The sequence below is a fragment of the Centrocercus urophasianus genome, unplaced genomic scaffold (assembly GCF_019232065.1).
Source record: "Centrocercus urophasianus isolate 14NV4802_14NV808 unplaced genomic scaffold, USGS_Curo_1.0 seq_13, whole genome shotgun sequence".
Lineage (NCBI taxonomy): Eukaryota > Metazoa > Chordata > Aves > Galliformes > Phasianidae > Centrocercus > Centrocercus urophasianus.
The window spans coordinates 29,009,962-29,032,700 of NW_024884475.1; the positions used below are offsets into that span (position 1 = coordinate 29,009,962).

Consider the following 22,739-nt stretch of genomic DNA (forward strand, 5'->3'; position numbering starts at 1 on the left):
CTGACATAGCTGTTCAAATGATATAGAAATTTCCTTATCTCCTATATGAAACAGAAATTGTTACTGCAAATGTACAGTAATATACAAATGTACCTCACTGCTATAAAAGTGAGGAACAAAGAAAACTGCTTAAACAGTACCAAGCAAGAGGTGATGGTAGCCCTAGCACTGAGAACTACTAGTGCTTGTAGTCAGTCATAGATTTTTAGAGCGACCCTCCAGATCAGTGTTCTGCTTTGGGCAAGCGGACAAATAAACTCAAAATTCAGTGTAAGGCTACTCAGTTTAGACCTTGTTAGCTGGCTTGGCCCTTCATATGTGGCTGTGGTATTATTACAAACCATGACATGCCAAATGTCATAGGTCAGATTCAGTCAGTTCAGAGTTTCTTAAATATTTCTGCTGTTACTGGCTTCGTGTCATTGCTTTTCGTGCTGACCCAGATAAAAGTCACTATGTGATTATTTTCTGTGTGAAGTGTATGTACTTCAATTACAGTAAAATATTATATTTCACATAGAAGCAAGAATGATGATAGCATGTTATTTTGAACTAGACACAAAGAATAACAAGGCATAGATTACGTCTTTTTTAAGTTTTAAGGTAATGCATAGTTTTGATTGTAAATAATTTGTGGGGAAAAAATCAACCCAAAAAGATACACATACCTGGGTTGCTAGTTTAATGCAGGCAAGTTATGATCATAAACTGTTACCAGAACGTATTGATCTGTATGAAGTCTATTAAAGGCTTTAGTCTATTTGACACTAGTGCTTCTATGTTGGCAAAGCAGTGTATACCATGTTGGGACTGCATGGAATTCTAGTTCAGCCATGCCCTCCTTTGTGTCTGGAATAAGGAAGGAATTTAAACTACTATATCTCATCTCTGGGATATTTTTGGTTTTACTGTTTATTCCAAACTTGTCTTGTGGCATAAATCCAACAATTTCTTTCTAGGCAATATATGAAGCTTAATTACATTTCAAAATCCAAGTTTTCATTTACAAGACAGAGTGGGCTAGTTGTGATTGCACTGGATTTGCAGGTGGTTCTAAGGGATGTAGCTACAGATAGAATATGGAGAATTAAACTAATGTCTCATATACTAACATCTGCAATATAAAGATCTCCTTCTGAGTAGATGTTTTTGGTTCTTTATAAATAGGCTTATTCATGATCGTAATGACCCACATGAAAATTATCTGATTTCTAAATTAGGTCCTAAAATGAAATATGGGTAGGGATGTAAGGGAATAGAAAAGACAACAAGCTAACACAATAACAAAAAGTCAATTTCTACATAAAAATGGGCTTATCTGGATACTGCAGGTTACTCATCAAATAGTCTTTGGAATAATTTTGCCTTGACTGCTGCAATAGATATAAAATTGACATTCAGATTTACAAGGATTTTTATTCTGTGTAATGCTATCTAATGGACTACAGAACTCGATAACCTTTGCTGAAAATAACTTTTGACTAGCTGGAGCCATAACAAGACAGAAATATTTGAGGTCATGTGGTGAAGGCTCAGCTGCTTGGACTGTGTTTATCATTCCATGGATATATAGCTAGACAGTTAGGGACAATAAAAAAAATCAGTCATGATGATGAAATGTAAAATTAAAAATATTTCCTATTTTTTTCTAATTCCTAATGTACTTAATGAATGTTTCCACCATGAAAATATTATTACTGAAATATTTTTTTTTTACTGATTATTCTGGGGTATACTGCAATATTGTTACTTTGATCTTCTTTGTGCTCACAATGAGGACTGGGAGAAGTCAAACTGAGTCTAGGTTTTCAGTCTAGAGTCAAGTCAAGTAAAAAAAAAAAAGTATGTATATATATGTATATATATATATATATATATATATATATATATAAAACAGCCTTATTTCAGCAACAGTATGAATTGTAATGTTTTTCTAAGGTAGTGTTCCACTGCACCATTACAGCAAGTGTACAGAAAATTAACTATCCAGATGACAGCTCCACATCAGAGGATCTTCATCTGCAGAACCTGCAAGTTACTTTCTGATACTTTGTGAATAGCAGGATTTTTACTCGTTTGTATTATTTTTTTCAGGTTGCACGCTAAAGTGTTTTATCAGAAAATCTTAGAAAAATATTAGACTAGTCTAGCAGTGTTATTTGCAAGATATTGAGGCAGTGTTTTTCTGAATTACTCAGTGTTACATCAGTGTGAAGCATCTGGTTTGGTCAGTCAGTTGTCATTTTTAGGCTTACTTAGATTGACAGCTCTTTGGAATCATAATGTTCTCCTGATCTGGTCAGAAATGTAAGGTTGATGGTTGGCACCATCGTCTCAGACAAATATGGTTGCCTGGGTAGTTGCTAGTTTCAGTTGAGTAATTAAGCACATTAGGCTAGAGATGTAGTGAATTCTTATTCTCTGTGAATGCCCAGGTTGGATATGAAATTCATGTGAACTGCAGGCCAGTTACTATTACATTGACATAATCAATTTTAAGTCAGCATAACACTTATCTAACTGAAAATGTATGTTCAAAAATGAGTGTTCATTTTTGGTCTTCCTACCAGGATTGATTCTCACGTGAATCAGTAGATGAGTCCAACTCACCCCACATCAAGTGATCAGTAGTCCTGATGTAAGGGAATGAAAGAGACAGAGAAACTGCATCCTATACAGGGTTGGATCAAATTTAAAACTGGATAACTTGTTCTCAGTAACTTTGGAGGAAACAGAAAAATGGCTTTGTTCTCTTCCTTCCTACTTGTTTCAGATCAGTAATCTTAACCACATCTATGCTCCATGGAGTACTCATTCTAAAAATCATTATGTGGAATAAAGCTTAAATTCCATTAACACTTCTATTACATTCTCCTTATCATTAACTTTTACAACAGAAGTTAAGGATGGTGTTGGCAAATGCTAACACTAGCCTGCTTGGACTGTTCTTCCAGGGTGGCTAATTGAACATGTGAACAGTCAGTGCTGTCAAAGGGCCAACCAGATTCTGACATTTGTCTCAGAAGAAAGTTGGGAAAATTAGCTGTCTTCACTACAAGTTAGCCTGAGTTACTTCCCTTAGCACCACTGCAAGGCCCGCATCAACATTTTTCTCCCTTAACCTCAGAATGAGCAGATGATTTAAAGATTAAGGGAGTCACTGATATATGATGCATACTATCATATAGAGATTATCTTTGCCTGGGCATAAGCAATCGTGTGAAGTGAAAATGTGCATATGAAATTTCTTTGCACCTATACAAAATATTTTTGTGATGTAACTGTCTGATTCTTCACAGCACTTAGACTTCTTTAGTCTGAGATGCTGTGAGGCAGGGCCTCACAGCTGGCACATTTAACTGCAGCTTAATGGAAGGACCTGTCTTGTCTCTCAATTAATGTGTTTGAATGAGCTGGGGACCAAGGCATTTAATGGAGAATATAGCTACTGGCAGTAACTTGGGGGTCAAGGTCTGGACTTTTCCTGGAGTTCATCTGGCTTGAAGTTAGTAATGAAGGAGTGTATTTAAGGAAAAATGAGGCAACTTTATTTTTTATACAGAGCCTTTATTCTTTTGTTCTCTTCAAGTAAAATCTTTTTGGGTGCTGATGACATTTATGGCTTAACCCACACACACAAAAAAAATTGCTAGCACCTCTCTTTGCTACAGCACAGGCACCACAAGAGCAGTGCACAGATAAATTAGTCATGAGGTACAGTATTACAGAACATTGCAAAGTAATTAAAGAAACCCCCTGAAATAAGCAACATCTCATATTGTTAGCATCTTAAAATCTGCTGCAACTATGAGCTAGGTGATCAAAATAGTGATTTTTTGTAATATAAAGCACTTTCTTCAAGCTAGTCAGGTGAACTAGGTGACCTCGTGAAGGAAAAAAAGTCTGGTTTAGACAATAGCCATTTTACATCACTGCAGAGTAAAAATTGGTAGATAGATGGCAAGCCATGATATATTCAACACAGTATGTAACTGGGATGATTGTCAGCTTTCCCAATTCCCCGGGCAGAGTTAAATACCCATTTATTCTTTTGTCAAGGCAACTGTGTACTACCCCAGATAGTAGGTAGGGTAGTTACAAGGTTGCTGTTAAGTCCTAAGCCATAAGTACTGCTTGTGTAACAACATGATTTTAGCTGGCTTTTTATACAATCATAAAATAGAGCTATGCAAAACCAGTCTTTGGCTACATAGTTACTTAATACTCAAATGCACGCAGCTCACAAATGCAATAGTAGGTTAACCACTGTTTTTCTAAAACAAATCACAACCACGCCTCCTATCATCCAGGGAGGAGGAGGAGGAAAAAAAAAAGAAAAGAAAAAAGAAAAAAAAGAAAAAAGAAAAAGGGTGAAATAAAAAATTCGAAGTAAAATGTACCACAAAAAAAGTGATAACAGTACACTTGAACCCCCAGTTAAAATTTGCTCTCTAGGAAAAACTGGACAATAAATGGATTCAAGTTACAATTTTGCACTGAAGTTAAGAAAAAAAATAATAATAATAATCAATAGTCCTCTTAGAATATACGTATAGCTTTATGGACTTTCTGCAAACCTTTATTCAAGTTGAGTAAATGAAAAATTTCTATATTACAACTAACTTATAAACATGAAAGTTGCTTCATATTTAGCCCTCACGGATCATATTAAAAGCAGTGTCAGATACCAAAAGTCAAATATTTTTAGACTTGTACAGTGCATGATGAATTTGCTTATTCATATTCACAGTAATGTTTTTTAATGCAGACTTCATTCCTGTCAAGTTTAGAAATTTCTGATGCAACAGGTAGGAAATCCTGGAAATTATGCAGTAGGCAAAAGAGAATGTGAGCAATGACAAAAGAAAATACAAACCACTCAAGGAAGAAAGTCAGAGGCAACGTTCTTCCATCAAGCAAAGTTGATAGATGAAAATTAGTCTAAATCATTTATGTAAGGCAATTCTAGCAAAAAATAGGTACTTAAAACAAATTTAATCTAAACATTTTCAGTTGTTTCATCAGGCATCTACAGTAGTTTTAATTTATTTTATTGCATGCATGTAGCAATTCCAGAAACAGCGCATTTCAGCAGTATTGCCAGTATCAGCCATTTAACAGAAGGTAGTTAAATACTTCAAAATAAAATCCTTTAAAATGAAATTAAGATGAAATATGAAACATTCTGTCTCTGGAACTAGCCTAATTTCTGAGAATGGGACTATTGGAATATATTTTCAAGCTTTGCATAGATGTTTCAAATGAAACAGAGATGATATCAAATGGTACCAGAAAAGCACCAGAAGTTATACCACAAAGGTATGATTTGTTGGAAGAAAGCATGCGAAATGTACCTTTTTGTAATGGTATGGGACTAAGTCCTCAAGATAAAAGTTCTCTCGAGTAGCACCAGAAGTTGGAGTACGTGATATTTGTTTCTCTTGACATGAGGCTGCTGTGGAGTGGGTGTCAGGGGAAACTGAATCAAGGCAAGCATGCAAAACCCTTCTGTTCTGGGGCAGACGATTAAGATGCCAGGTTTTTGGGTTGTTTTTTTTTTTTTTTGTTTTGTTTTTTGTTTTCTGTTTTTTGTTTTTTGTTCTTGTTTTTTGATAGCTTGGTAATAAGCTGTGGTCAGACAAATCCAACCCAGCATTTGAAAAAGAGTGGCTATTTCTTAAAGCAGGAAAGGTATCCATAACTGTTGGAAATGAAAGATGGTAAACCTGAGTGCAAGCTATAAAAAGATCTCTGACGAAACAACAAAAATAAGGTATCTCTTCAATTGCAAATGCATAATCAATTATAGAATACATTGGGAGATTATTTTATGTATGAATACCTGGATTTCATTTCAAGTAGCGCAGGGATGCTGAGCTGCTTTGGATTATCAGTTAGAATTTTTTGGTAGCTGGGATGTATCTAATGCAGTCTTCTTGAGAGCAACGTGGTTTGCATAACTAACTTGCCCCTTTTGGTATTTCTTGATAGTGAAAACAGATTTTTTCCATTTTCACTTATCCTTAAGCATGTCTTCAGAATTTTGCTTTTAAATCAAGCGGCACACTAAAAAAAGTCAACGAGAGGAAAAAAGCCTCTTGCTGGTCTGCTGTGCCATCTCAAAGGCTGACAAAGTCATTAAGTTCAATTAGGCTCAAATATTTATTAAGCACTGATGAATTGAGTGTATTCAGTGATGGAGAAATTGTTTGTGGGTAATGTGCTGTAGTAAAAACATGAGGCATGCATGGTTGAATAAACCTGCACAGAGATTTTTTTTCTTGTGGAATGTTTTTTTCTAAATAGAAATTTTATCTACTTACCATGCCACTTTTCCACTATCCTTATACATAGGAATCAAAATTTATTTTAAAGACTACCCTTTTAAAGTGATAACTTAAATTGCCTGGGAATATTATGCCTCCTGAAACGTTCTAAAGTTTCACTTATCAACTTTAATACTTGTATTCATTGAATGTGACAAGTGATATGATGTGTTTTACATGTGACGATCTTGTGCACTGCATCTTTAGTGTTCTGGTATAGTAGTCCATGATAACAAACCAAACAAGAATGATACAATCAAGGTGAATGAAAAGACTTATCAGCCAGTGGTGGTCTGGAGTTGCTCATTGCTATGTAACATTTTCTAGATGTATGCTGAGGCTTCATTTTCATTTCAGGATTCAGAGGGAGGAACTGCAATCATATTTTTGTGTGTAGGGGGAGGGAAGGGGTGTCAATTCCAGAATAGTATCTCCAGATTCAACATAGGGCACAGTGACTTCTTTCTAATGACAAATGTCAAAATTAGGGCCAGCATTCAATAAAACCCATGAAGCAGTGCTCAAGGGAAATTAATTTCTGTGATTGTCTCCAAACCTCAAAGAAATTATCTTTGCAAACTAATGAAGATAAAATTAAGAATTGAAGTCTGTGGCATCCGTTCAAAGTTTAAATGTAAATGGAAGTGTTGGAAATGAGTCAAGTATTTGCCAATGAGATTTAAAATGGTGCATGGAATACCACTGTAGAAAGCAGTTTTGTCCCTCTGAAACTGAGGAGCAAAAGGAGAACAAATAGTGTTTGTGAGTGCACAGATTGCTGTGTGTGCAGTATGTTAATGACATCTGAATTTCCATCTCTTAGACATTAAGAACATAACAGAGTAATTTCATCCCTGCTAGTAAAGTGATGAGCTCGAAAATTAGAGCATCCATGCATGAGATCCTGAAGTGCTGGCTGTTAAAAGTTTCTCTGAGTAACTTCTATGCTTGTCAGTGGCCCGTGTTGTTCAGCATTATAACAACTGAGAAGAGATTGCAGGTATTCAGGTTTAATAAGGGTGCTGTAATACAAGCACTATCTTTGGATGGAACAAATGCATGCAGACCCTTAGGTGTTCTCTCTCTGGTTAAATGCTTTGTGTGGTCTGTTTGTGACAGCAGGCTAGCTGTCTGCACTCATATCTCCCAAATGCATGTAATCTGGTAACTATTTTAGCACAAGGACAGGCATAGTATTAGCATGAGGCAATTGTAAGCAAGCCAGACTAAAAGTACTTGGCAGTGTTGTCACTGTGGGGTCTTCATAATAATAATAAAAAAAAAAGCTGGTTCCAGATTCTCAGGAGAATCAGTGCAGGGTTTTTGTGTGGTGCTTTTCATCCTGTTGAGCATGCTTCCTGAGTGCTTTCTAATTAACTGTATTAACTCTCCTAGTGCTCTAAGCTAGTGACATGAGGACGTCAGAATGATACCAGACCAGATAAGGTAATTGCTAGAGGAAAATAAGGGAGTGGGGAATTCTGTGGCCCTTGAAAACAAAGAGTTTTCAAAAAGTGTTTCATTACAGAATGGGAATGTTTTTTATTAAGTTTTGTATGAGCGTTATTCTATTTGACCAACTTTACCTGAGATATAGCAAGAATATGTCTTGTAACTTAACATTGATGATGCTCAGAATAGGCTTTTGATGTTTTTATAGGAGGCAAATTCAGAAAATGCAGAAACTGCATTTATGCATAGTAGTGGGCATAGAGATTTGTGCATGGAAACTTTTGTATCTGGGACAGAATTGTACAAATCAACAGTTACTGAGGAGATTGCTGAATCTACCTAGTCTAGGCAAATATTTCGTGGTTCCTGGCATCATACGTAGGATTGAATCACATAACCACATGGAGGAAAAGGAATTTTTGTTAGGTTGTCAGTGTTTTAAGTTCAGTCAAACAGGTCAGTGCAAAACCTATTGCCTTTTACAAGTAAGGGCAGCAATTATATTTAGAAGGTAGACATTGAACTTTGAAGATTTTTGTCCACCATCTCCAGTTTTGGAGTGAAGAACCTATTAGGAGACTCCTCAAAACTTAGGATTTCTTCTTGCATTAGAAGCTACCTCACTTTTGGAGCTGCTGATTGCCTAGAGCTATATACGACCAGATTCCATTCTCTTTCAGATTTACCAAAGTGAATCTCATATAGGAGATTTTCTCTGTTTCAAGTATGTTTGTTATCTATTTCCCAATTCCTTCTTGTGAACAGCTGATGATAAGGCACTCATCTCTTTCAGCATTTCTCAAAAGAGTTAATTTCTAATGTACCTCTCAACTGAAAGGCATCCACTTTGTAGCAAATGTCAGTTAGCTGTGATCCACAAGTTGGTCATTGTTCTGAGTTACAGACCTTATATAGTTACTTTAAGGCTGATCTACAGGATATTTATTACATTGCATTGATCTTTAAAGAGAATTTGAGTGAAGAAAGAACCACAACTTTTATTAAAGAGAAGGATATAAATCTACTTTTTAAGTTGAAAACACAAAATAAGTAGCATTGAAGTTGCTGGTATTATGAAAGTGTGCTTCAGAAGATAGTAATAGTCTTTCATTTAAAAGAAAGAAAAAAAAAAAAAAGGAAAAGAACTGCAGTCTTTTTTTTAAGAGACTGTATTAGTGTTCCTAAAATCACACCCTTAGGACAAGAAAAATGTGAGAACTAAGATCTCTAAAGCTGAAAGCGCACTTTTCTTTTTCTTTTTTTTTTTTTTTCCATCAAGAATGTTATTTCCCTTAGAATTATGGGCTTAATATCATCAGTGTCCAACAGCCGCTATTAAAAAACTTCTCACTGAGGGCAGCTGCTGAACAAGTAGCACCCCATAACTAAATACAAATAAGCTTGTCTGATGAGCATCTGTGAACAATGGCTGGCAGGCGAAATTCATGACAGGTGGACTAGTGAATATAAAGACATGGCTAAGATCTGAAAAGACCTACGCTTGAGGTCAAGTTGAGTAGTAGCTTGCACAGAGGCATACAGAACATTTATCAAGATACAGGCTGTGTTTTCAAACATTGCCTGTAATTATACAGATCATTTCATATATATGATAATAATTGCATACATTATTTCTGATATGCTGGCCAATTTGCTTATACAAATATATCATTTACATCTGGTTTTTCTTTGGGTATATGTAAATATCATCGTTAATTTTCACTGGAAGCAGTAAGTGCATGTTGTATTATGCACTTGGGTGTACTCATCTACGGACTGGTCAAGGCTGTCCCAAATTATACTCAGCTATTACAATCAGGGGAAGTTTAGATTGGATGTCAGGAAAAACTTCTTTACAGAAAGGGTTGTTAAGCACTGGAATAGGCTCCCCAGGGAGGTGGTTGAGTCACCATCCCTGGATGTGTTTAAAAACCATTTGGATGTGGTGCTCAGGGACATCATTTAGTGAAGGGTTGTTAGAGTTAGGGTAGTGTGGTTAGGTTGGACTCAATGATCTTTAAGGTCTTTTTCGACCCAGCAATTCTATCATTCTGTGAACCTGGGAAAGATGTATTTTGGTTATGAATTAAACTACTGGAAAAAAATGCTAAGGTTTTTTGAACCATGAAGTTTCAATTTCTTTTTTTTCTTTTTTTTTTTTCAGTTCTTGTGTATTCCAGTAGGAGCCTATCAGAGGACTGCATTGATTTGAAGCAAATTCTTCATTAACAAGGTATCAGCAATATTCTGATTTTACGTGACTGATGGAGCACTTCAGGGATATAGCTGTGGCTTGGCATAAAAATATACGACCTTGACTTGTTCTGAGCCACAGTTAACTGGTCAATAGGAAATCATTACGCAATGTAATCCTGTATAGTCACAGGGACATTATGTTCACAAACAAAAAGAAGTGAAAGCTGAAGAGTAAAATGATTTTTCACTATTAGAACGTTCAAGTAAACTCTGTGTTTCCATTCCATTCTGAACGTCCTTCCTTGGCAAGTTGTACATAAATTTATATGATCAGCCAGTCTTTCAAGTGGTCAATGGCGCCGATGCAATGATGCATCAGATATTTTAGTAACGTGATTGTGGCAAGTTCAGTGAAGGGCTTTTTACCTTTGTGGTGTAACTTTTTGATCATCTCAAAGGAGTTTGCTTCAATTTTGCAAGAAGAGTAACTTGTGTTAAGAATTGGAGCCCTTAACAGCTGTTTTTTGCATAACGTAAATAATGTGAATTTTGGAGTACTGGATTAATATTTCATTTCTGTTTTCTGTGTAAAATGGCTGGCACTGAAGTATTTTAAAGCTACTTGAAAAAAGTATTTTAAAAACTCAATTTTGAGATACAAATCATATGTGCAGTTTTGAAATAGAGTATATTGAATTTGTTCAGTATGCCTCTCGGAATGACAGAATTATATATCATGATAGACATAAGTGATCTGAAATAAGTGAAGTTCCTAATACCATGCCATCTTTTATAGCTGAATTATATTTAAATTTGCTGCACTCAAAAGTTATGGCAAATAGAAATATACAAGTATAAAATATGCAAGACAATGTACTTTTTAAAATAATTCCCTCCACTTATATGCCTCTCTTCAGATGGCATCAGTGATTCTGATTTTTAACTTCCTTTTCAAACTACTATATCAGTCAAACAAAAATAGAAATGAAATTTTTTCCATATGCTGATTGTCACCACTTTCAGAATTTTGTTGTGTATTTTGACCTTAGCTGGACTGTTAGATGGCATTTTGGAATTTGTTCCATAAATGTGTCTGTAGGCTTTTGCAGCTATTTCAATTGTTGCTTCTCACTGCCTTCTACAGAAGCATTAGGTCTGGGCTTTTTCTTAGCAGAGATTGGCTCAAGAGATTATCATGAATTCAACCATCCCATGAAATTTAACTACTTTCACCTGAACGGGAAAAATCGAGTGTTGTCCCTGGTCCAGAAGACAAGCTAACGCTTAGCTACGCAAGTGTTGTAATCTTAGAGTTTGTAATTTTATCCAGAGATTTTCCTAAAACATTTGGAAAGTTTTAGTTTCTTTTCTCCAGTATTATGCTACATATCATTTTCTTCTGAATGAAAATATGAAGTGCATTCTAAGAAGCAATTCATGGCCCTGAATCACAGTCTTTCAAATGTTTGACATTGGCATGCTGTGTATAGGTTTATATTATGTTTGTATGCAGGTATCCCTCTGTTTATATATTTTATATGCATGCAGTTACAGGGTGGAGGCACGTAGCTATAGCCATACAGTTACCTACACTCAATATTGCATTGAGTTGTTAAACTAGTTCCATTATAAACTAGTTCCATTTATACATTTTGAGGAGCCCATGTTCAAAAAATGAAATGGAATCTTGTTCCTGATAGTTCATGGAATCACCCAGTAGAATTTGTTTATATTCCCACATGTTGTGGTGTTTGTGATCTGTGCAGAGGAATGCATAATTTTTCCTGGCTTCAAAAAGTCATGCAGTGCAAGAAGTTGGGCATGTGCAGGTTGTTTATTTAAAAACACTTGTCCAAACTTCTTGCTTTGCCTTTGATTCTAGAATCTTAACAAAGAATTTGGTCAGATGTTAAACACGTGCATTTTAGCCTAAAAAAAAAAATCAAAAAAACAAAAACAAACAAACAAAACAAAACAGAAACCCCTCACACATAAGAGGAAGAGAGCTCTATGATTTAAATGTGTTGCACTTCCATGCTTTTTCCTTTTAGGCTTCTCTGACTGGTAGGGTACAGTGGCATGCTTCCATTTATCACATAGACCAAACTGCTTCCAAAATGTTACAGAGCCAAGGCCAATGTCTCTACTGTCAGAATTTACTGACTTCAGTGCAGAAATACAGTGTCTTCTATCTTTTCTTCCAGATGAGAGAGCTTGAAATTTCTGAAATTCCTTTAGAGTCTGTAAAGACATACATATATTCAAGCAGGAAGGTGTGGTTCTAGGAAAGAAAAGTAAGCCACACCTGCACTAGTAAGCTGTGCTTAAGTAAAATGTTAGAACTGTGCTGTTCTTAGGATTAAAAATTATCTTTTCTGCTGTAGTTTGCTTTAGCAACCTGTTAGCTAGGAGTTAAGCCAGCTTGGGGTTTCTGAACAATAGGCAACAGTATCTTACATACCCTTTAAAAGTTGTGTACACTAAAATTAATTTATTACATGTCTAAGTTCTTCAGGTGACTGAATCCCAATCTAAGAATTGGGATAATTTTCTGTACCTATATGGTTGTGTCCCTAGGCATTCTGCAAGAAATGAGACAGCAGGCTTTGGTATCTTTGTGTATGCCTCTTGTTTATTAAGAAATTGCTTGTGAATTCCCTCTTCAAGGACTGTACTGCGTCTCTCTAAATAATACTGAAAGCTTTGGCATATTTGTCTGTTCTTGTTGGCTGTTTTGTTCTGAATTTGTTGGTTTTTAGCAAAATATTTTCAGTAACAATTTTTGCCTTTAGGCAAAAATGTACTACTAAGACTCTCAATAGTATTTGGTACAGTTTTCCTTTATTTCCTTGAGTAGGCTAAATACTTTGTTCTAAATCTGGTAATTGTCAGCAGAGAATACCTATGAACATGTGAATAGTCTACAGTGTACCTGCTGTTAGGTTTTTTGGACCATTTGTTAGGCTATGGTGTGTACCAAATACTTAATAGCATTAAAATAAATGATTAAGTTTTTAAGTCATAACATTTTTATTGCTCTGAGGGGAAATCTGCTCTTCTGAATTCAGAGGTGCATCAAGCTTTTTAAGATTAATTGCTACCAGTTTGCAATTGATGCAAACAGGTTTCAATATGAACATAATTTAATCTTTGCCATCAGACACAATCAGTAACGCAGTATCAAATGGTACCAACTTCTTGGATTGTTATTCTTTTCTTGAAATTGACAGGTAATTTGAAAGATCCTTCCCCCATCTCATAAAACGCTACAACTTCTAATACTCTAATGCCTGAATCCTCTGACGACTGCTGAAGATGCGGGTTTGATATGGTATCATCAGGATTCTTTCGCCTAAGCAAGTGTATTAAGTATATTGGGAGTCAAAGATATAAGTTCTCATTTAGTACAATTAAAAATAAATAAAAAGCGAAGCAAAGGATAAATAATCTTGTGGTTCATACTGGGAATTTCTGTGTGACCAGTCAGGCATGTAGGGAAATTGGACTTTATAGGTTCCTGCCTAACAAGGCTGCCCCTTTATAACTACATACCAGACAAGGCGGCTTTGGATGCTTTTACTATATAAAGATACATTCACATCAAAGAGTTTGACATTTTTGTAAACTGAATTACTGTTTATTCTTAGAAAAGAAACAACATATTGTGGCTAGATATGGAAAAAATATTTGGAGTAGAACTTCTTGGAATGAATTAAAGAAAAGAAAAAGCTTGTACAAAATGCTTGACGAAGCAGAAAGTATAAAAATATTCCTGAACTCGCGCTGATACAAAAATGCAGGGTTAAAGCTGCTTTTCTAGTTCCTATGTTTGCCAAAAACATGTTTAGAGTTCTTTTAAGGTAAATGAACTGGACTCAGCTAACTGTAAGAAAAAATGTCTGCTTCCTTATATATAAGTCTGCTGAACAGAAGTTTTTCTAGACCAAAATCAGGCAGATTCCTACAGTGCGTGATTACACTTAGCTTGGAAATAATCCCATCCTTGTACAGAGAAGCATATGCTTGTATGCCACAGAAAGCATAGAATTTATAAGCATATATTAAGGACTTTGAATCAGTCGTGATGTTTTTAAATTAGAAAGGTATAAGTGGAAATCTGTTGCAGTTCCAGTGTTAAACAATCCTATAACTTCAGGCAGATGAATCTGAAAACTCCGTTGTTTCATGGTATGTAGTGCATCTGTCTGTTCAACACACTGCATTAAGTGCCGTGACAGGAAATGCCTCAATTCAGTTATTAATAGAAAATATCAGAAGGCAGTAGTTTATCTTCACTTTGCAGATTGTCTCATGTTAGAACACTTGTGCCATATGGAAATATTTTTATTTTTTCACTTTAAGTCTTTTTAATCTGGCTAGAACTGATAAATAATCAGTTTCTTCGCTGCCAGTTCTCATTACCACTTGGCTCTCCCTTGGCCTCCTTTTCATGCGTACACATGGCATGTGCTGTGCCAAGCAGCCAAACAGTCAGCAGAGGAGCAGCGTGATTCCTGATGGAGTGTGCCTAAATTCCAGGCAGTGGTCTGTTAAGCAAATGTAGCGTTTGCACTGTGGTGTTACTGTGATGTTGTAGCATAACACAGCACCAAAACATAGAATTGGTACAAAGCCTCAAAGCTATGATATCATGTTTGTGAGCCTGTGGAAATCAAAGGTTATTTGGGGATCTTTGCTTCCTCCAGGTAAGGCTTGTGTGTGCAGCAGCCTCATCTGTCTAAGGAAACAAAATTCTTTTCAGGCTCTTTTCTGTTATCCAGCTCTTAAGTATCCTCTTTGCCTACCTGTCCAGTTAGGGGTAGGTGGATTTTCGGTGAAGATGCCTTTAATCATAGCACTAAGGTTAACTGAGGCTCCTTTGAGGGACGTGATCTGCATAGGTGCTGCACTGCCTCAACCATACTCATTGTGGGCAAGGCAGCAGCAGAATCCTGCTGTGTGCCTTGTGGCCTTGCCCTGCATTGGTTAGTTTCTTGTTTTTTTAATGAGAAAGTGAAAACTCAGAATGCACTCCCTCTTCTTTTTCCTTATGATCTGCACTTTGAAAACTGTATGATTTTCTGACACACCTTTCTCAAATATGATCTGAATACTTATTTCCTCTTAGTACAGACAGGATGGAAAGATTTAAATGAAAGGGATTAATGAATCTTGTGAAACAATTGTCTATATACAAAAAGTGATTTGCACATTTGCAGTTTGGGGATGATTTAATTAGACACGCATGTTATTAGTAGGTGCTTGTAGTACTCAGAGGACTAGCCCAAGGGCAAGGGATCTGTAATGAAAATTTTCCATTAAAAAATATATTTGCATAGCACAAGGTCTTTGTAAAAATAAAAAAAAAAAAACCTGTTGCTATTTTCTTTTTGTTTGTTTTTAATTAGATGCTGAGATCTAGATCTATATATGCTGAAAATGAGAAGAAAGTTTTCTTTCTTGCATAGGATAACTAAGCACACAGGCAATACAAAGTTGTGAAAACATCAGAACAGGGTTGCTTTGCTTATAATTTTGATTTTTTTCTGTGTTCTGATGATCTTTGTGGAACTGAATGTATGGTAGACACTGGGAATTTATTTGGAGCTCTGTATTGCCATCTTGTCTGATCTTGTCTGACTAGTTACTAATTACAGTTTCTAGTAGTGTGTTACCAGTACTAGGAATATCAAAATGCTTTTCTTAAGATGGAGTTTCTGATAATCTCTCTGCCAGCAGCCTATTGGACTCAACTGTGTGAAAATGCCATGAAGTGTGAGCACAATATACTATGACATGCCCCTTAAGTTGATTTCATCAGAAAACACATCTATTTTTGTCATAGGTGGTGCAAGTGTGGTCCTCTTATGAAGATAATCAATAAAAAAGCACAGGCAAAACATGAGTGTTTATGAAAGAGGTTGTTAAATGGATTTAAAAGTTGTCATCATTGGTTACCTTAGTGTGACTGGGAACAACAGCATGATTTAATAACACTGAATCAAGAGAAGTCTATACTTCAAGGAGGATTGAAGAGCAACCAGTTGGGTAACTGTAGGTGTACTTTTACAGTTAACTTTACATAGGACTTAAGAGAAGTATACTGAATTTAGCATCATAACTTCAGGGAAGATAGAGAGATGGCTTCTGTATAGAGAATACAGGCTCCTTATGAGAAATTCGACTGTGTTGAAATAATCTGTTGTTCTGTAAGCATTGTGAAGAACGAGTGTAAAGACTTCAATTATGGAGGGCTGAGAGATTAGGCAAAAGGGTGGGAATGTTCACGGTTAAAAGCCTTACATGACTGTGAGAAGGTAGATAGTGATGGCTGCATGTGGTAATATGAAGAAGAGAAGTTGGAAACAATGATGTGAAGTCTGAAGCGTTTTCCCTGAGACTATGTTCATTTGAAGTGTAAATAACACAACTCAGATAATTCTAGACCACTGCTTAACAAACACAAATTGTTCTATCATGAGGAACAGGTTTGCTTAGTAGTCAATCCTAGAGAGTTCTGAAGCATTTAGTCCCACTCAAGTTGCTAGAATGAAGTCCTTGCTTTAGGACTCTTGTAGTTATTCTGTAAAGTGGAAGAGAGACTAATCCAGCCCTACATCACAAGTGGTTTTCTGTGGTGTAGACTACGTGCGTATAGAATTAGTGACTTTGGCTATTTGATGGGGGAAACACCTCCAGACTGAAGAGAAGTAATGGCTATCAAAGGATATGCAGCAAAATTGTAGGAAGGAAACTAGCCCTGCTTCTCAAGGCCTTAGCAAAGAATAATAATTAAAAAAAAAAAAGTATGTGATAACAGTGTTGCGCAAATTCTCAGCCAGATAGTTTTTGCCAGTAGAGCCTACCAAAGATGCATGGTTCTCCTCTCTCTGGCCTGTATTAGAAAGGCAAGGTGCAGTCACAGTGCTGTTCCCCAGGGGCTGCCTTTTAATGTTGGGATATTGAGGTCCTGATCCTTGCACTGACTGCTGATGGGGGAAGGGAGCTGGAGAGTCAGTGAGTTTTGTGTTGTTGCTTGAGAATTTTTTGCTACTTAAACTGAAAAAAAAAAAAAAAAAAAAAAAAAAAAAAAAAAGTCACTGTCAAAAGTGAACCAAGCTCCTTTAATTACAGTTTCCAATGAAAATATGCAGTGAAAAGCTAGCTCTAACAGCTGCTATAGAGCTGGCCATTTGCCTTTGTATTGTTATTTGTGCTGTGAGCTGTTAATGTGATGTGGTAGTTTTGACAGCTAATAAATTAGCTATAGCTGTTGAACATGAGTCTCAAAAGCTATTAGTCAATGTGTGAGCATGGCTAATGTATTTAAATGCCCTATGAAGGAGAATAGAAATATGTCTGAGGTTGCTCTAATTTGATGTCTGTGTGGCCTTTATGTCAGAAAGTTTGGAATGCTGAAAATCCTATGACAGTTGGCCAGGTAGGTTTATATATTTTGATCCCTTTTACAATCATGATTTTCATGACATCACTCTATGAACTTCTGTTTGCTGCTTCAAAAACAGCTGTAAAAAATCACCACCTTACAGTTGACTTAAGTTTGTGCCAAAAATGAGCTTGCACATGCTAAGATTTTGTGTCATATACTATAAACAGATGCTGGTACAGCTTCTTGTAAATGAAACTTGACAGTTGTATTCTAAAGCTAAGCTACAGAGAATGCAATTCTCCCTTATCTCTACAATGTTCACTTTCAGTCACATGATTGTATGCAATGCAGTAGTTTTGGATGCACTCAGGGGATGTCTAAAATCCATTTATGTTGCTAAGCTTCTTTTCTGACTGCTGTTTTCTTGGTGAGATCGTAAAGATCATTTAATGTTCCTTCCTCCTCGTGTGCAGTCTTTGCTTGCTATTAATTAAGAAACAAACAAACAATTACAGTGTTTTTAACAGTGCAGTATTTTCCCTAGCTGTGTGAACTAATGCTATTAAAACCAGGAGCTCTGGAACTTATGTTCAGAAGGACAGACTTCCTGTATTTCCTAACTCTTACATGCATTCTGCCTGTGTGCTTAAAATATGCTGCAGCCCAACCTTTATTAGTACATTTGATTGCTAGTCACCCTAAACAGAATGATTTTAAAAGACTACTCAGAAAGCATCAATTAAGTTCACTAATGGCTGGTAAAAACAAAGGGTTTCTTAAAGTATTTCTGTGTATGAAGATAAAAACTGTTGCTATAAATATGAAGCTATGTATAGTCTATCACTGAAAATTGCAAATGTGCAAATTGATTATACTGGAGTGGGAAAAGCAAGTAAGAAATATCAGAAAGAAGGTACAGATAGTTAAAAGTTATAAGATCATAGAATCAGAATTGTCTGAGTTTCTTAGGAGAATAAATATGGTGGGATTAAAAGGTAATGAAGTGATCTCGCCAAAAACAAATGTGTGGTCTGGAACTTCATTGTAGTTTTACTCCTTTTCTCCATTGTTATGTTCTCTGTATTCTTTCTACTTAACATTCACTTTGTTTTCATTTTTTTCATTCTCCAAACAAATTCTTCTTTTGCATTTCCCTGCTTGCCAATTAACCTGCTTGTTAGAGGGTTTGTTTGTTTAGCATTGTGCATGCTGATATTTCTGTCAAATCAGTGTCTCTTTTCATAGTCATCAGATAAGACAGGTGTCTTGCTCCATCTGGGTATCCAAATAATACGTAATGACACTTCTGCTCCACCTTCTATTGTCTTAACATTTTGTTGAGGTTGTTAAGGTAAATGTGCTGTGTCACAACACAAATGAAGGAGGGATTACAATGACTAGATGGGGTGATGTGCCTATTCTTACACAGTATGAGAAACATGACTGGTTATCGAACAATTTCTTCATAGCAAAAAATGCATGCTTTACCTATTTGATAAATTACTTATCTGATGAAAGACTTTTTGAACTGTTATTGGAGCTGACCTGGATGCTCAAAGCGGAGATAGAGATATACTTGATGAGCATCTAAAATTGAAGTAACAGTAGTAAAGGTATTTTACTTCTGTAGTTCAATGAGTTTAACTTTGCAAAATTAATAATCTCAGATTGGTTGGTTTCCATGCCTTGAAAGAAAGGTGAAACACTCAACAACAGTAGCATATTTCTACGATGTGAGCAAAGTGATCACTTCTCTTGACCTGCTGGTGATGCTCTTGCTAACTAACACCATCCCTCTGCAATTTGCCTTTACTGTTGTTGAGGTGTGCTGCTTGAAGTCCAGCACAATTCCCAGATCCTGTTCTGTGGAGTTGCACAGTCTGTGTGCTGCATTGAGCTGTTCATCCCTGGTGTAGAGAACTTTATGAGATCAATTCCTTCAGTATTTGGGGGAATCCTCTTCCCTTCTGCAGCTATTTCCCTCTGTCTGATGGCCTCAGTGAGATTTAAGTTGCATTTGGTACAACTGCCAAGGTGCCTCGTGACCAGTGAAAAAAATCAGCTGCACTTAGTTGCAAAGATTGTTTATTTTTGAATAAGGAGCCAAACTTACAAGAGTAGTAACCTGGCTTTGGGAATCAAAAAGTATATAAAATTTCAGAAATTTCAGTACAATTTCTGGCAGGCATTTTCTCCTGCCCTTCTTTGTTTTGTATATATGATAAAATGACAGGTTCTGTCAAAGGTCACAGCAATTCCTTGTTCTGACTTTGATAAAGGAGTCCAAGTACCCTAAAACAACGTGGTTAATTTTCTCTGAGATCCTTTGTGGATAATTTGCTTAGCAGAAGCCTTAGCAGTCTAAACTAATACAGAGAGGATTTTGTTAGTGGTTGCACCGCGTTGTCCCTTGTGACTACTGAAAGTTAGCTCACATTACAGAATTACCTCTTTTTATCCCCTGAGAAGAATTTTCAAGGCTCCTCTTATACACCTATTTAAAAGTCTCTTCAAAAGCAAAGCGGAGAGAATGTCTCTCATAATGCTACTGCCAGCCTGTCTCTGGTGTTAAATACTTTCTGTGTCTGCCTGAAAACAGTGACAGGAGCTGTAAGGATGAATCAAATAAGCAGTTGGGATACCACCTCTCAGCAAGAGAAACTCTGTGACTGTGCTGACCTCTACACGACACGGTAACTCTGCATCCAGTGGAAGTTCAAAACAATTGCGTGCCTGTCCAGCTACACCCATATTTGTTTCCTGCTGTCATACTTCAAGGAAATCTGCTGCATGAACAGTGACAACAGTAGTGTCTGAAAACAGCTCAGTTGTCAGTGTTAATGCTTGTCCTCTCTCTATGTGAGTCACGCAGGCAAAACTGTGTGAAACAGTATAGTTGCTAAACAGTCAGCCAAGAGGTGTTTGAGGGTGGCTGTTCACTACTATTTGGCTTTTTATTCACCTACACTAATGTTTTGGCAAACAAATCAAATGGTTCGATGACCTTGCTGCCGTGAGGATGTATTACAAACTCAGTCCTGTGATGCTTGACTTTTTACAGGAAAAGGTAGGACTGCATTTAAATGACTTTGTTTCATGTTTCTTAGCGTCCTCTAACTTCATAAAAGATGTGAGAGTTTTTTGGGGGAAAAAAAGCAACAGTGTTCTTAAATAGCTTATCAGCTCATGTAGTAAGTTTTCTCGGGTAAGAGATCGAGATCAGTGGGACAGGGGAATTTTCATCTTCTCATGCCTTGGAACACAGCTTGACAAAAGTGCTGTTTAATTGCATATGGCCTCGGTAATGTCACTAAAACAGTATTTTTACAAATGAAATCCTCTACATGAGAAACAGATTTGTAGTTATTCTGATATTACGTAGCTCTTCAAAAGAGTGAATTTCTGTATTAAAAGTCAAAGGTGAGGTTCTTCAAACAAGTGGCTATAATCCAGCTTCCAGAGCTCAGAAGTTTACTGAGAAGAGAAATGCAGGATTCTCGCTGGTTTTAAGTGCCTACTTTTACAACTGGACTCACTGCATTCAGTTCAAAATTAATTCATTTACTCTTTTGTAATTCCTTAATTGCAGAATTCTATGGTGGGGAAAAAGGAAGGATATGTCACATTGTTTTGAGATAGCACAAACAAAAATGCGTCATCTTTGAAGCAGGCTGTGTTCATGCAGCAAAGTCAGGAAGTTGTTACACACATTTGCCATTATGGAAATAGTACTTCTGTAAAGGGAGAAGATTGAGCTAGTCTAAAAATTGTACGTGAAGTCCTTTATAAATTTATTTTTTACAAACCAAAAATGGCAAAACCCAACAATTATTTTAGAGCCACCGAACAGCCTGCATCTGTTTCAATGCTTCTACAGGCAAATGCGGTGTTCAGACACATCCTGCATCTGCTTTCTGTAGGCACAGGTAGAACTTCAGTTGTTGTTCTGTCATCTTCCGTTTACTATATAGCAATGTAACAACGTATATTGTTTTCCATTTAACATAGGCTATTATAAATTGTGGTTTACGTGAACTATAGTCATGCAGTTTGGTGGGTATTCGTAGATCACTTATGTAGGAGGAGTCTGTATTTGCATAGCCTCTTAAGGCTTAAATTAGAGAACGAGAAAACCCCTGCTATGTTTGGTGTCATAAGCGGTGACAGAAGTTCTGTAACATGCCATTTCTGTTTACACACAAGGCTTTTTCATCTGAAACATTTTAGAAGTAAATGTGCATAAGGGGTTGGATCCTAAGATAATGTTTAAAAGGGCACCACTGACCTTAGTTGAACTGCACTGGCTTATAACAACTGTGGAAATAGCAAGAAGTATTTGCATTCTACACTGTTTCTGAGAATGGAAGTTAGTGGACAAATAGACAAAATTATGGGAAGCTTAAAGAAAATGGTTCATTTGTAAGACTTTCTTGTCACTAATATTCAAATAGGCTTTTTGTTAAACTAATAGGCTTTTTCTTAGTACTAATAGGCTTTTTGTTAATACTAAGGACTCCCTTTTCACTCATCTCATTTATGTGTTGAGTGAGTACCACCTAAATGAGGTTGATTTTTTTGCAAAACTTCTGAGGACATCAAGTTTAACAATTATTTCATTTTTAGCAGAAAATAGAGGTCTTTGGTGTTATGTACCTACATTATGTGCAGAATTTTTCCTTGGAGGAATTTGGCATGCAGCACTTAGTTCTCTATGCTCATGGAAGTGAAAAGTTGTTATACATGACTGGCCAGCTTTTGTCCAAGTACACATATTTAGGAGAGATTTTCCTAATAATCATTAGAAACAGGGTAAGTAATAGCTGCTTTACTTCTACAGCCACTGAATTATGAAGGAGGATATGATCCAGGTAAATATTTTTGGCTTTTTTGCTGCTTACTCTGTATTTGTTAGCCAGCACTGGCGTTGTGAGTGACAGGAGGGTGCACGGTATAAAATTAGAATGCCAAGGACAGAAGAAGAAACCCATTCTTTTAAAGCTGTACTTCTGGCTCAAGTTTCAGAAGCATTTGCTGGTTCGTTTATAACAACTTCAGTGATTTTTGGATGCTGCAGCCCCAGTTAATAATTAATTGCTGAAGTAATGATAAATCCTTATCTTCCATTCTTCTTGTTCATGCTGGTGTCACTCAGTTGATGTCAGTATGGAGCAATCCAGCTTTAGAACACAGAGCTTATAGCTTGCATTAGATATCCACAGAGGACTTAGCCATATCTACTACTGCATTTTTAACACAGCATTTGAAAATTGCAGACTTTTTATTGTGAGAATGGTAAATAAATCAAAACATCTTGAACTGGCACTAAATAAATACTAGCATAAGGAAGGGGAAGTATTTGTTTACACGAAGACTGT

General features: G+C 36.4%; 1 protein-coding gene across 32 annotated transcripts in view; it reads left to right on the plus strand.

Moving 5' to 3' along the window:
* The window catches only part of SORBS2 (sorbin and SH3 domain containing 2), a 185,431-nt gene that overhangs the window by 75,229 nt on the left and 87,463 nt on the right, over positions 1–22,739 (plus strand). For 29 of the 32 annotated variants that reach the window (XM_042811805.1, XM_042811812.1, XM_042811823.1 and 26 more), the window contains one exon: positions 9,943–10,011. The gene's annotated coding sequence lies outside the window, so the exon portion shown is untranslated. Of the gene's footprint in view, positions 1–7,721; positions 7,773–9,942; positions 10,012–20,189; positions 20,432–22,739 lie in introns of those variants that run through there. The other 3 variants (XM_042811813.1, XM_042811824.1, XM_042811826.1) reach the window with 2 other exon arrangements.